The sequence below is a fragment of the Gossypium hirsutum genome, chromosome A03, assembly GCF_007990345.1.
Source record: "Gossypium hirsutum isolate 1008001.06 chromosome A03, Gossypium_hirsutum_v2.1, whole genome shotgun sequence".
NCBI lineage: Eukaryota > Viridiplantae > Streptophyta > Magnoliopsida > Malvales > Malvaceae > Gossypium > Gossypium hirsutum.
The window spans coordinates 17,018,173-17,029,739 of NC_053426.1; positions in this window are offsets into that span (position 1 = coordinate 17,018,173).

Below are 11,567 nucleotides of genomic sequence, written 5' to 3' on the forward strand. Positions count from 1 at the left end.
TTGGCAAAATAATATCTACTTTACTGCATATAAGAGATCTAAAATGGTTTGCCTCTTACGAGGACAAAACCTAAAGTTACCTTGCCTGTGTCTAGATGTTTTTTAGATATCTTGCATGGGTTCCTTCTATATGATCATGACTCTATGTCTAAAGTCGACTACAAGTGTCGATCGAATACTTGCACATTCCATTTAATTTTAATCCAACCAACCCAACTGTTTTAGAATTAGGATTAGATTATAGCATGTGAATAGCCTTCTATGTGTAGAGATCATTGCATTTTATTTAAGAAATAAAAACAATCAAATGAAATAGTAAAGTAAATTAGATATATACGACATCTATAAAAAAAATTAAGGTTTAATAGAAAGTAATCACAACATTAAGAGATTTGGCTCATGGGTTGGGAAATAAAATTCCAAACCAAAATATTATCTAACATTGCGTTCAACTACTTCAATTCAATCTTTCGAAAGAACACTAATGGAAATAACAAAAGAACTTTGGGAAGCAACTTTCGCTTGCCCAGTCCATACTTCGACAGCACAGCATCCTATGATGGCTAAGAAGGACTGCCTTAGACTTCTTATCCTTTGCACAGCTGAACCCTTATTCACGCTTAAAGATCTCTCTCTCTTTTTCTTCGTCATTTATGAGGTCCCTTTAATTGGTTTTTATAGATATATTAGGCTAGGGTTGACTAACAGCTCATGATTATTTTCTCCTCTTTTATGGGGTTTATCTGGTACAAATTTGAATTTGAATCTAAATTGGGACTGTTGTGCGAAAAATGTTGATTTGGTCTTCCCGGCATTGCGACGACATCCGTGCTGGCAAACTATCTGCACTTTGCCCTAAAAAACTTCACTCATTTATTTCCTTGTTCCAAAACATGTTCCTGCCACATCAACACAAAAAACTCCACCACAAGTGATTAAAAGCACCTAATTCCACCACAGTCCAAGTCTTAATGCCATATTAAAAATGCTAACTAAAATGTCCAAAAAATGCAACAAAATGTACTTAAGTACAAGCAATTACCTAGGCCTAAAGGCATGAAATATAACTCTTTTCAAATGTTATCACACCCCTAAACCTGAGTTATTGCTTCTCCTAAAGTAAAATACATCTAAATGCATGAAAGCACCCATCTTACCTTGGCAAAATATACTTTCTTATACTGCCTAGCTATTCGAAAAACAATTTATACCTCTATTTTCAGCCATATTCTCTTTCCTAAAATTGATTCAATTGTCGAAGGTTTGTTCAGCAAAGGTAGTATAAAAATTTCTCTCTAAAAACAAAATTTCCTAAGTACCCAGGCATTCTCTCTTTCGTTCTATAGCAAATATCTTTTTTATTTACTTAGTTCATTTGTTACTGTAACATCCCGAAATAGGGCCTAGTCGAAATAGTGGTTTTGGGACCACAAATCTGACATCAAAATATTTATTTTATGGTTATTATGAGGCCTAGAATATGAGTATATGCATTTGTTAAAGTTTCATGAAGAAATTCTAAGTATATGATGTCCAATTGGAAATTAGGGACTAAATTGAATAAATTGAAAAACTTGGTTTCTAGAAGAAATTTGTATGAAATTGCTTTAGATTATGAATTAGAAGGTCTTGGAGAGCAATTTTCCCAAATTCTAAATTTTTGGACAAAAATGGGCTTGCATGGATGAAATTTTAAAGAAAGGGCATAAAGGATTTTGGCCATTAAGCATTTTAATGAAATAAAAAGAGAAAAATGGAGCAAAAATATGCTCATCTTCTTCCCATAGCTGCCGAAATTTGGAGGACACCATACCGAGGGTTTTTTCAATTTTCAAGCTCAATAGTAAGTGCTCCCAAGCCCAATTTTTCATGTTCTTTGTATTTTTGAAATCCCGGTAGCTTGATCTCTCCATTTCCACCCCTATTTCATGCTAGGGTTCATGCTTAAAAATTTATCCATGCATGATTTGATTGTGTTTTGATGGACTATGGAGGAATATGAAAGATTAATGTGCGTTAAACATCTTTTTCTAGTTGATTTTCATGAGAAACCCTTATAAGGACCATTTTGCAAAAGATGTAAATGTGTGGTAGAAATGAGAAAATAATGGATAATGTGGGCTACCATAAGAAGGAAAAGTGTTCAGCTAGGCTTGGCTAAGATAGAAAGTGTATGTGTTTCATTATCCGAGCCTAGGGACTAAATCATAAAAATGTGAAAGGTTAGGGGCAAAACGGTCATTTGGACCAGGGGTAGATATTAAACTTGAAATGCATAATGTAGTGTATTAATGAGTTAATTTTGCTGTTATAGACCCGAGGAACAAATTCTGGAGGTCAATCGTGGTAAACGCAAGGTTTCGGAATAACCGAAAATACCAGGTAAGTTCGGATAACTTAAAGTAAACCCCTAATATACATAATTGTATGATTTATGAATGCATGATATTTGCATTTATTGATGGTACGAAAATGCATGAAATGCACTTTTGGTAAGGACTTGTTGATAACTGTCTCGGTTGAGGTTAAAAAGGGAATTCGATGGATAAACCATGTTTTACATGTGAACTGAGATCCTGCATGTGTTGTAGTAAGGATTTAGCCCGGACGGGTAATCCGTGATCTCAAATATGGAAAGCAACCTAGCCCGGACGGGTGTTCCTTAAATGATCGAGCCTCCCGAAGAATATATGTGCATTGGATTTAGCCCGGATGGGTAATCTGAATTGGGTCTGAATTTAGCTTGGACTGGTAATTTAGACCCGAACTCATTAAGGGTGTTTGTCGCTATAAAGGATTTAGCCTAGACTGGTAATCCTAACATCACCTTACGAGTTCATATAATGGGGGATTTAACCTGGACTGGTAATCCCGCCATATGATGTGAGGTTCGTGGGAGTGCATAAATGTGAAATGATCATTCATAAGAACTGACGGATAATGGGTACTCCATCGAGATTTCCTAGAAACTCAACGGGATAATATGATGTATGTTAACAAGATGATGAATGATGAGCTCATCTATATAAATTACATGATGCTTTGTTATGTGACTAACTCATTGATTGAGTGCATGTGATAGGAAATCATTTCATAATGGATGATTTCATGATTTAGATATGGATGTATGCTAATTACTCGGTAAGTTTCTGGTTATTCGAGCTTACTAAGCATGTAAATGGTTACCCCTCTCTTTTTCCCTGTCTCATAGAGCTCGAGGACTCGAAAAGATTGGAGGAAAATTGGAGAGTCAACACACTTTCAACTAAACAAGCTTTGGTATAAAGACTCTGTTTATTTTGTTAAATGGCATGTATAGTATTTTTGAGTATTTTTTATATGTGTCATTTGATTTGCCAAGTTAAGGCATGTAGAAATATTTTTATCTCTTTGTATATGGCCATGAAAATTTGCTTAATTTAAGTAGGTTATGACCTACAATTTTATGCATTGTTTTAATTACTAATGATGGGTTGCTATCAATTGACAATGAGTTACATGAATAAGCCAATTTCGGATGGATTAATGTAACATGGGAACCCATGACACTAAAGAGGAAATAACCATTTATGTATGAAACCAATGATATGAGGTTTTCAAACAACTATCTTCATTAAGATTATTTACAAGCGTAAAATTATGTTTTCTCTCAAACTTGGTAACCACTAGGCACAAGTAGTAGAAAGGGGTGACTAAAGGCTTGGAAAATAGCCTATTAGAGTCCACATGGTTGGACATACGGGCGTGTGTCTAGGCCGTGTGTGACACACGGTTTTCTTCCATGGGCATGTGCTATGGTTGTGTGTCTCCTGCACTCAAAATTTTAGCTCAAAGTCATACATAGGTAAGCCATACAGGCGTGCGCCATGGCCGTGTTAAAATGACAGTGTTGTCCACGGGCAGGCAGCACGGGTGTGTTCCATGGCCGTGTTGATAAGTCAATGTTGCCCACAGTTGAAGGGCATGGGCGTGCCCCAAGATACACGGGCTTGTGAGTCTACATGGCCCACCTACACAGGCGTGTGACACTTCATGATAAAGAAAATCTTCCGAGAAGCCCAATGTTTATCAAACGTGTCTGAATTTGTCCCGCATTGCCTTTCGATATGTTATAGGTCTCGAAGGCCTATACAAGGGACGAGATGTTCATGATTGAAAGGTTTTAAATTCAAATGAAATTTTGTGACCCAAGTTTCGATATGTTATAGGTCTCGAAGGCCTATACAAGGGACGAGATGTTCATGATTGAAAGGTTTTAAATTCAAATGAAATTTTGTGACCCAAGTTAGTACACTGAAAGTGTAAAGTTTCGGTAATGCCTTAAGCCCTGTCCGGTGTTGGATACAGGTTAGGGGTGTTACAGTTACCTAAATAGAAGTCATTGGCTTTAAGTCTATATCAAAATATGTTATTTTTAATATATTAATTCTTCTATTTTTTTTAAACAGTAAAGTACATTATTATTATTTTTATTATTATTAAGGGATTTAGCATGTCACAAAATTCTTTGACTTGATATTCACGATGGAGCATACAGCGAATTGTTAAGTACTGTAACACCCCTTACTCGTATCCGATGCCAGGATAGGGTTCGAGGTATTACCGGACTTAACATTTACAAACATGCAAAACCGAGTCACAAAATTTCTTCCAAAATTAAAACTTTTCACACATGCATTTTGTCCCTTATACAGGCCTTCGAAGCCTAAAACATGCATTGGGGTGGTTCGGAACTAAACCGAGAACTTTAGAAAGTTTTGGGAACACTTAGAGAAATTTTCATGAAATAGGGTCACACGCTCGTGTGGACACAGGGATACGCCTGTGTGTCTCCAACACGCCCGTGTCCTCAAGCCATGTAACTCTCTGTTTATGACGTCAACAAAACAAATTTAACCACATGGCCAGGCCACAAACCCGTGTGCTAGGCTGTTTCCTCCACACGGTTAAGACTCATGGCCGTGTCTTTGCCCGTGTGGCTAGTCCTTAAGTTATTTTCCAAGCCCTTTTTATTACCATTCATCCCTCACATCTTTACACATATCAATGATATACATCATGGCATCAGTTTAATGATTTAACATACTTCACTAAGGTATATTCTTAACTGTAACATGCTATCATTCACTTATTACACGTATTCATATAATATCAAACCTAGTCACAACAATTCTATATTTATTGACCTTATCGTTTGATGACCACTTTTACCAAACTTTCATAACCATCAATTTATCAAGTAGCTTCAATCAACATCAAGTATTCATGTTCAAACATTATCAACTTATTTTCATATTATACATTTACCACCTGGCTATGACTATTTCGATCGGTCAAGAAGCACCCATCGTGCATATATGTCATAATACCAACCATATACATCCCACAAGCATAAACATATCATCGCATCACAAGCATTAGAACTCATCATGGATAATTAGGCTTACAAGCCACAATCATTATAAGCCACATCTCATGACTATATACAATGAATCAATATAAGCCAATACATATGGCTAGTCATAACAACATCTATCATAAAACTAAGTCCCTATACATGCCACTCACTTGAAGACATTAAGATTCATCAATACTCCAAAGGAGGTAGCTGGATAGTGTGAGGTTGCCTCCGACAATCTCAAACCCTGAGCTAACCTGTCAACACTAAAGAAATGGAAAGGAAGGAGTAAGCTTAAAGATTAGTAAGTCCATACGAAAATAATAAGCAAATTATCAAATGATTCCATAGAAGTATAATCATAATTACACTTTTACTTATTTTCTGGTCATACTGTTTTCTTGAGTCATAGTTACTAAATTATTTATATTTGGAGCTACGGAACTCCAAATTAAGATCTGTAAAATTTTCCTAAAACTAAACTCATATATATTTTTACCATAAAATTTCTAGAATTTTTGGTCTAGCCAATAAGTACAGTTTATTCTTTAAAATTACCCCTATTCTACTGCTTGACAGCTTCGACCTTTCTTTACTAAAAATCGATTATCTCATAGTACGGGTTTCGATTAATGTATGCTCCATCCATCTTGTTTATTCCGATTTAGTCCATAATATCATTCATTCCCAATCTATGCCTGAATATCATTTTCCTTGATCTATAATATCACATTTAGCTTAATAATTTGTCACATTATTCATATGGGTCCAAAAAATATATTTTTATAAATTTGCATTTTGACCCCTAAACTTTCACATATTTTCACTTTTACCCTAATGCTCGTAAAATGATTTTTATCCAATTTCCTTACATTTTAATCCTAGAAAAATCATTTTCATAACTATAGCAGTCCCCAATTTCCACTAAAACACACTTTTATGACAAATTTTATAACTTTTACAATCTAGTCCTTTTAAGCATTTTCACAGAAAATTACTTAGCAAAAGTCGTTTATTTAACAACCAACATTCATTTTCTACCATTAGCCATCAAAACATATGCATATCACTCATGGGTAAATTTTTAAACATGAACCCTAGCTCAAAATAATGGTAGAAATAGATAGATCTTGTTACAAGGATTTCAAAAAACGTAAAAGTCATTAAAAACAGGGCTAGAATGGACTTACAATCGAACTTGGAAGCTTGAAAAACCCTAGTTATGTCTTCTCCATGCAAGTTTCGGCCATGGGGTAGAAGATGGACAAAAATTGAATTTTTATTTTATTTTTAATTCTTTTTAATTACTAATGGCCAAAATGCCCCTAACTTAAAAATATTCTATTTCACCTATTTCATGTCCATTTTTGTCCAAAAAATTAACCAATGGTCTAGTTACAATTTAAGGGCCTCCAATTTAAAATTTCATAACAATTAGACACCTCTAAGATGTAGAACTCAACTTTTGCACTTTTCACAATTTAGTCATTTTGACCAAATTGAGTGCCCAAACGTCAAAATTTTCGAACGAAATTTTCTCGAAATCATCCCGTTAAATTTTAGACCATAAAAATAGAGTAAAAAAATTTATTGTGTCAAATTTTTGGTCCCGAAACCATTGTTCCGACTAGGCCCTAATTCGGGATGTTACAACTCTTCCCCCCTTTCGGGATTTTCATCCCCGAAAATCTTACCAGAAGAGTGGTTCGGGTTTTCACATAAATTCCATTATCTCTAATCATTGCTAAAGAAATTTTACTCAGGCTATGCTAAATACTTAGCTCTTTAATTTCTCATACTAAAGTCATGAGTAATTCTTCGCTATACGACACATTAACTGAATCTTAATCTCCATTAGAGAATTCATGTACACAAGGGTCGAATCCATACCGTCATAGAACATATATACACATCATACTTGAATCCTCTCAGATTCAAATGGCGTAGCCAGCCCGATCATCATGGCCTTAAGTTCTCTATCATTTTATACAGCCTGATAGTTTGCTAATTCAACCTCTGGTCGTCATTAAAATTCAGAGCCTCATTTAGCTTTTTCAATAATTCACGATATAAATCCCGGATCTCAATTCGATTAACAAAAACTAGCATTTTAAGAAATTCAACAATCTCAAAGATACTTAATCCCATAGGTTTGATGAGCGGAAATTCAGTACTTACCTTCATGATTTGTAGATTCATTAATTACTTAACAACAAGTCTCATGACATCTTTCTCTTTCAAAAATAGGAATAATTCTGATATGAAATCTATAGTAATCTCATTCTCATTTCCATTCAATTAACTCCACTGGCAAAAATCGTTCTGACATCACCTGATATTCAACTTTAACCCTGATAACATTTTATGTATCAAACACAAAGATCAAAAATGTCGAGTTCCAAACTTGAACACCAATACATTACTCCGTGAGCTTCCTTGCAAACTCTCTGTATAAGCTCTGGACTTTTTACCCAAGCACTTGTAACCACATTTTCCTTTTCTCAAAGATCATACAACAACAATTTCAGATCATCTACGCTATCTCAAACTCAAATCTTTTTATGAAAGTAGATACATTAATCTATCACATTGCCTTTTTGTCCTAAAACATATCACAATCCGTTTAACGACACATCACAGAAAAATCAAGAATTTCTTGCCCGATGTAGGCTAAACCAAGTCTAATGTTCTGATTAACAATGTTCTCGTCTGTTCTAAGCTTTACTAACATGCAATGGACCGTTCAACTTTCACAAGGCGATAACTTTATCATTCATAGAAACTTTAAATCATACCAAAGTATGCTAGGAAATATACACTTTTCATTCTGACTATCCGTCTTTTACCCATAAAGAAATGAAATTTTATTCCCAGACATAAATATCTTATTTAATCTTTCAAATAATAACTAACACCGATTGAACAACCAAGTCGGTCTCAATCATCAATAAATGACATTTCAAGAAATCCTCTCTTCGAGTCGATAGAATGATTCAACATGTAATCATTCAAAGTTCATTTATCATGCTAATCAAAAACCATTTCAAATGTATTAACTCAAGTAACAAAGATATCTCAACTGAAGGCATCAACTTCGATTAACTTACTTAAGAAAAGAAATCCACCATGCAAATTGTAACTAGCAATTTCACCACTTATGCCTTTGCCGATGTCAAAACCTTACACAAAGTTTAAAGAAATATGAATACTAGAATCATCACGTTACTACTATCAACCCAGAGGCATAATCATAATTGACATAGTCATCATAGGCCAAAGTATACACTTTAGATACAAGTCATGATTAATAATTTTATGAATAAAGACGACAAGAAGACCAAAATAAAGAAATCCAAGACAGAAAAATCCAAGATGAAGAAATCCAAGATATAGAAATCCAATATGTAATACCTACCAATAGATCGAGAGCAGAACTCTAAGAAAATATGAAAAATCTCGATAATTCCTCAGAAAAAGAAGTCCAAAAGAATACATCATTCAAACCTATGAAAATAAATGCAACAAGGATAATATACCTTCCCATATATGTATCGAACAGAACACCAATTAGAAGAAATAGAATTATAACATCATGTGCAATTTCTTATAAAATCACAACAGACATAATATAACAGAATACTAGAGAGAAATAGAGCAGTACCGATTATAAACCAATTGGGTTATCAATGCTTTTGTCTAATGTCAAGATTAGAAAACATCCTCGTGTGGTAATAATTTATCCGAAGATAGATAGCCTTAGTAACACTTCTGAGAACAAATAAACTCATAGAGCACCCGAAAAGAGACAATCATAACCTGCTCACTAAAATTACCATATTCAGATATCTTACATTTCAAAATTTATTCCTCCAACTATTTCTGCCATCACAACTCCCATATTATGATTCTCATTGAAGAAGATTCAGTTAATGATTTCTCGACATCGCACTTTACTAGTTCTGTCTTTACTTATCAATCCAATTGAATCTCTGATCATATTTATAATCACTCTACAGCTGAACTCTTTGGTCTCATACTTGTGAGCTTATTCAACACTGATCTTAAAAAATCCTTTACAAAACACCACTCTGGTAAAGGAGGTGGGGTCGTAAGGTCCCTAACTTGTCTCTCATACACATACATATAACACTATTTCATCATCATAGTAACATTTTCACAAACATATCATCCACTTATGGCAAATTATTATTCACACCTGTATGGCACGAACCTTCCAATTATCTTATTTAAACTAGTGCATTTATGCATGCATTCTATGGATTTTGAATAACTTTACTTATCATCTTCATTTACTCAAAAAAGTCATACACATGACATCACATGGGTGCCAAACAAACATGAATAAGCATATCACAATCTAAACTTTCATCTTGTACATCATTATATACATATCATTACAATCATGTAACTCAATTTAATGAATTTAGCACATTTACTTAAACTATACGAGTTTGCCGATTATAATTATCCAGACAAGTATACATGAACATTTGTTCCATCAATAAGGTTGGTCAGTTACCCAAATACATACATTCGGTAGAGCAAATTGATCATATATATCATAGAACTATCAACTGAACATAGATAAGCTTATCATAATGTATTCCTTTAACTCATTTAAAGATATCATTGCAATCCATTAACATTCAATGTTCAATCGGGACAATGACATTTTATCCGTATCATGTTATTGTGAACGTTTTATTCATACCTTCATGAATTTGTATTTGTCACATTCTCTTAATCAAGTAAATCAAGTGCACAACATCATATGAATATCAAACAAGCATAGGTACTCATCACAACATGAACTTTCATCTCACATGTTATCATGTACATATCATGAACTTTTATTCATACTTTTCTGAGTTTAGGCTCATCATAACTATAATTTACTAAAATACTTTTGCATCACATTTAACATGGTCGGTGTAGGTCAGTTCGAGAGTACCTCTGTCTAAACAAGATGGTTCTCATTCGCGTCGGGAGACATCACACTATCATAGATTGGTGGCATATATAGCTAGACTCTCATTCAACCTAGGTTAGTCCGAGAACCGATTCAACCATAGCTCTAATACCACTAAATGTAACATCCCTTACCCGTATTTGACGTTGGGACAGGGTTCGAGGCATTACCGAACTTAACATTCACAAACATGCAAAACTGAGTCACAAAATTTCATACAAAATTAAAACTTTTCAAACACATGCATTTTGTCCCTTATACAAGCCTTCGAAGCCTAAAACATACATTGGGGTGGTTTGGGACTAAACCGAGAACTTTAGAAAGTTTTGGAAAACTTAGAGAAATTTTAATGAAACAGGGTCACACGTCCATGTGGGCACAGGGACATGCCTGTGTGTCTCCAACACGCCCGTATCCTCAGGCCGTGTAACTCTCTGTTTATGATGTTAACAAAACAAATTTAACCGCACGGCTAAGCCACACATCCGTGTGCTAGGCCGTGTCCTCTACACGTTTGAGACACATGGCTGTGTCTTTGCCTGTGTGGCTAGTACTTAAGTTATTTTCCAAGCCCTTTTTATTACCATTAATCCCTCACATCTTTACACACATCAAATATATACATCATGGCATTAGTTTAATGATTTAACATACTTCACTAAGGTATATTCTTAACTATAACATGCTATCATTCACTTATTACACGTACTTATATAGTATCAAACCTAGTCACAACAATTCTATATTCATTGACCTTATAATTTGATGACCACTTTTACCAAACGCTCATAACCATCAATTTATCAAATAGCTTCAATCAACATCAAGTATTAATGTTCAAACATTATCAACTTATTTCCATATTATACATTTACCACATGGCTATGACTATTTCGATTGGTCAAGAAGCACCTATCATGCATATATGTCATAATACCAACCATACATATCCCACAAGCATAAACACATCATCGCATCACAAGCATTAGAACTTATCATGGATAATTAGGCTTACAAGCCACAATCATTATCAGCCACATCTCATGACTATATACAATGAATCAATATAAGCCAATACATATGGCTAGTCATAACAGCATCTATCATAAAACTAAGTCCCTATACGTGCCACTCACTTGAAGACATTAAGATTCATCAATACTCCAAAGGATGTAGCTG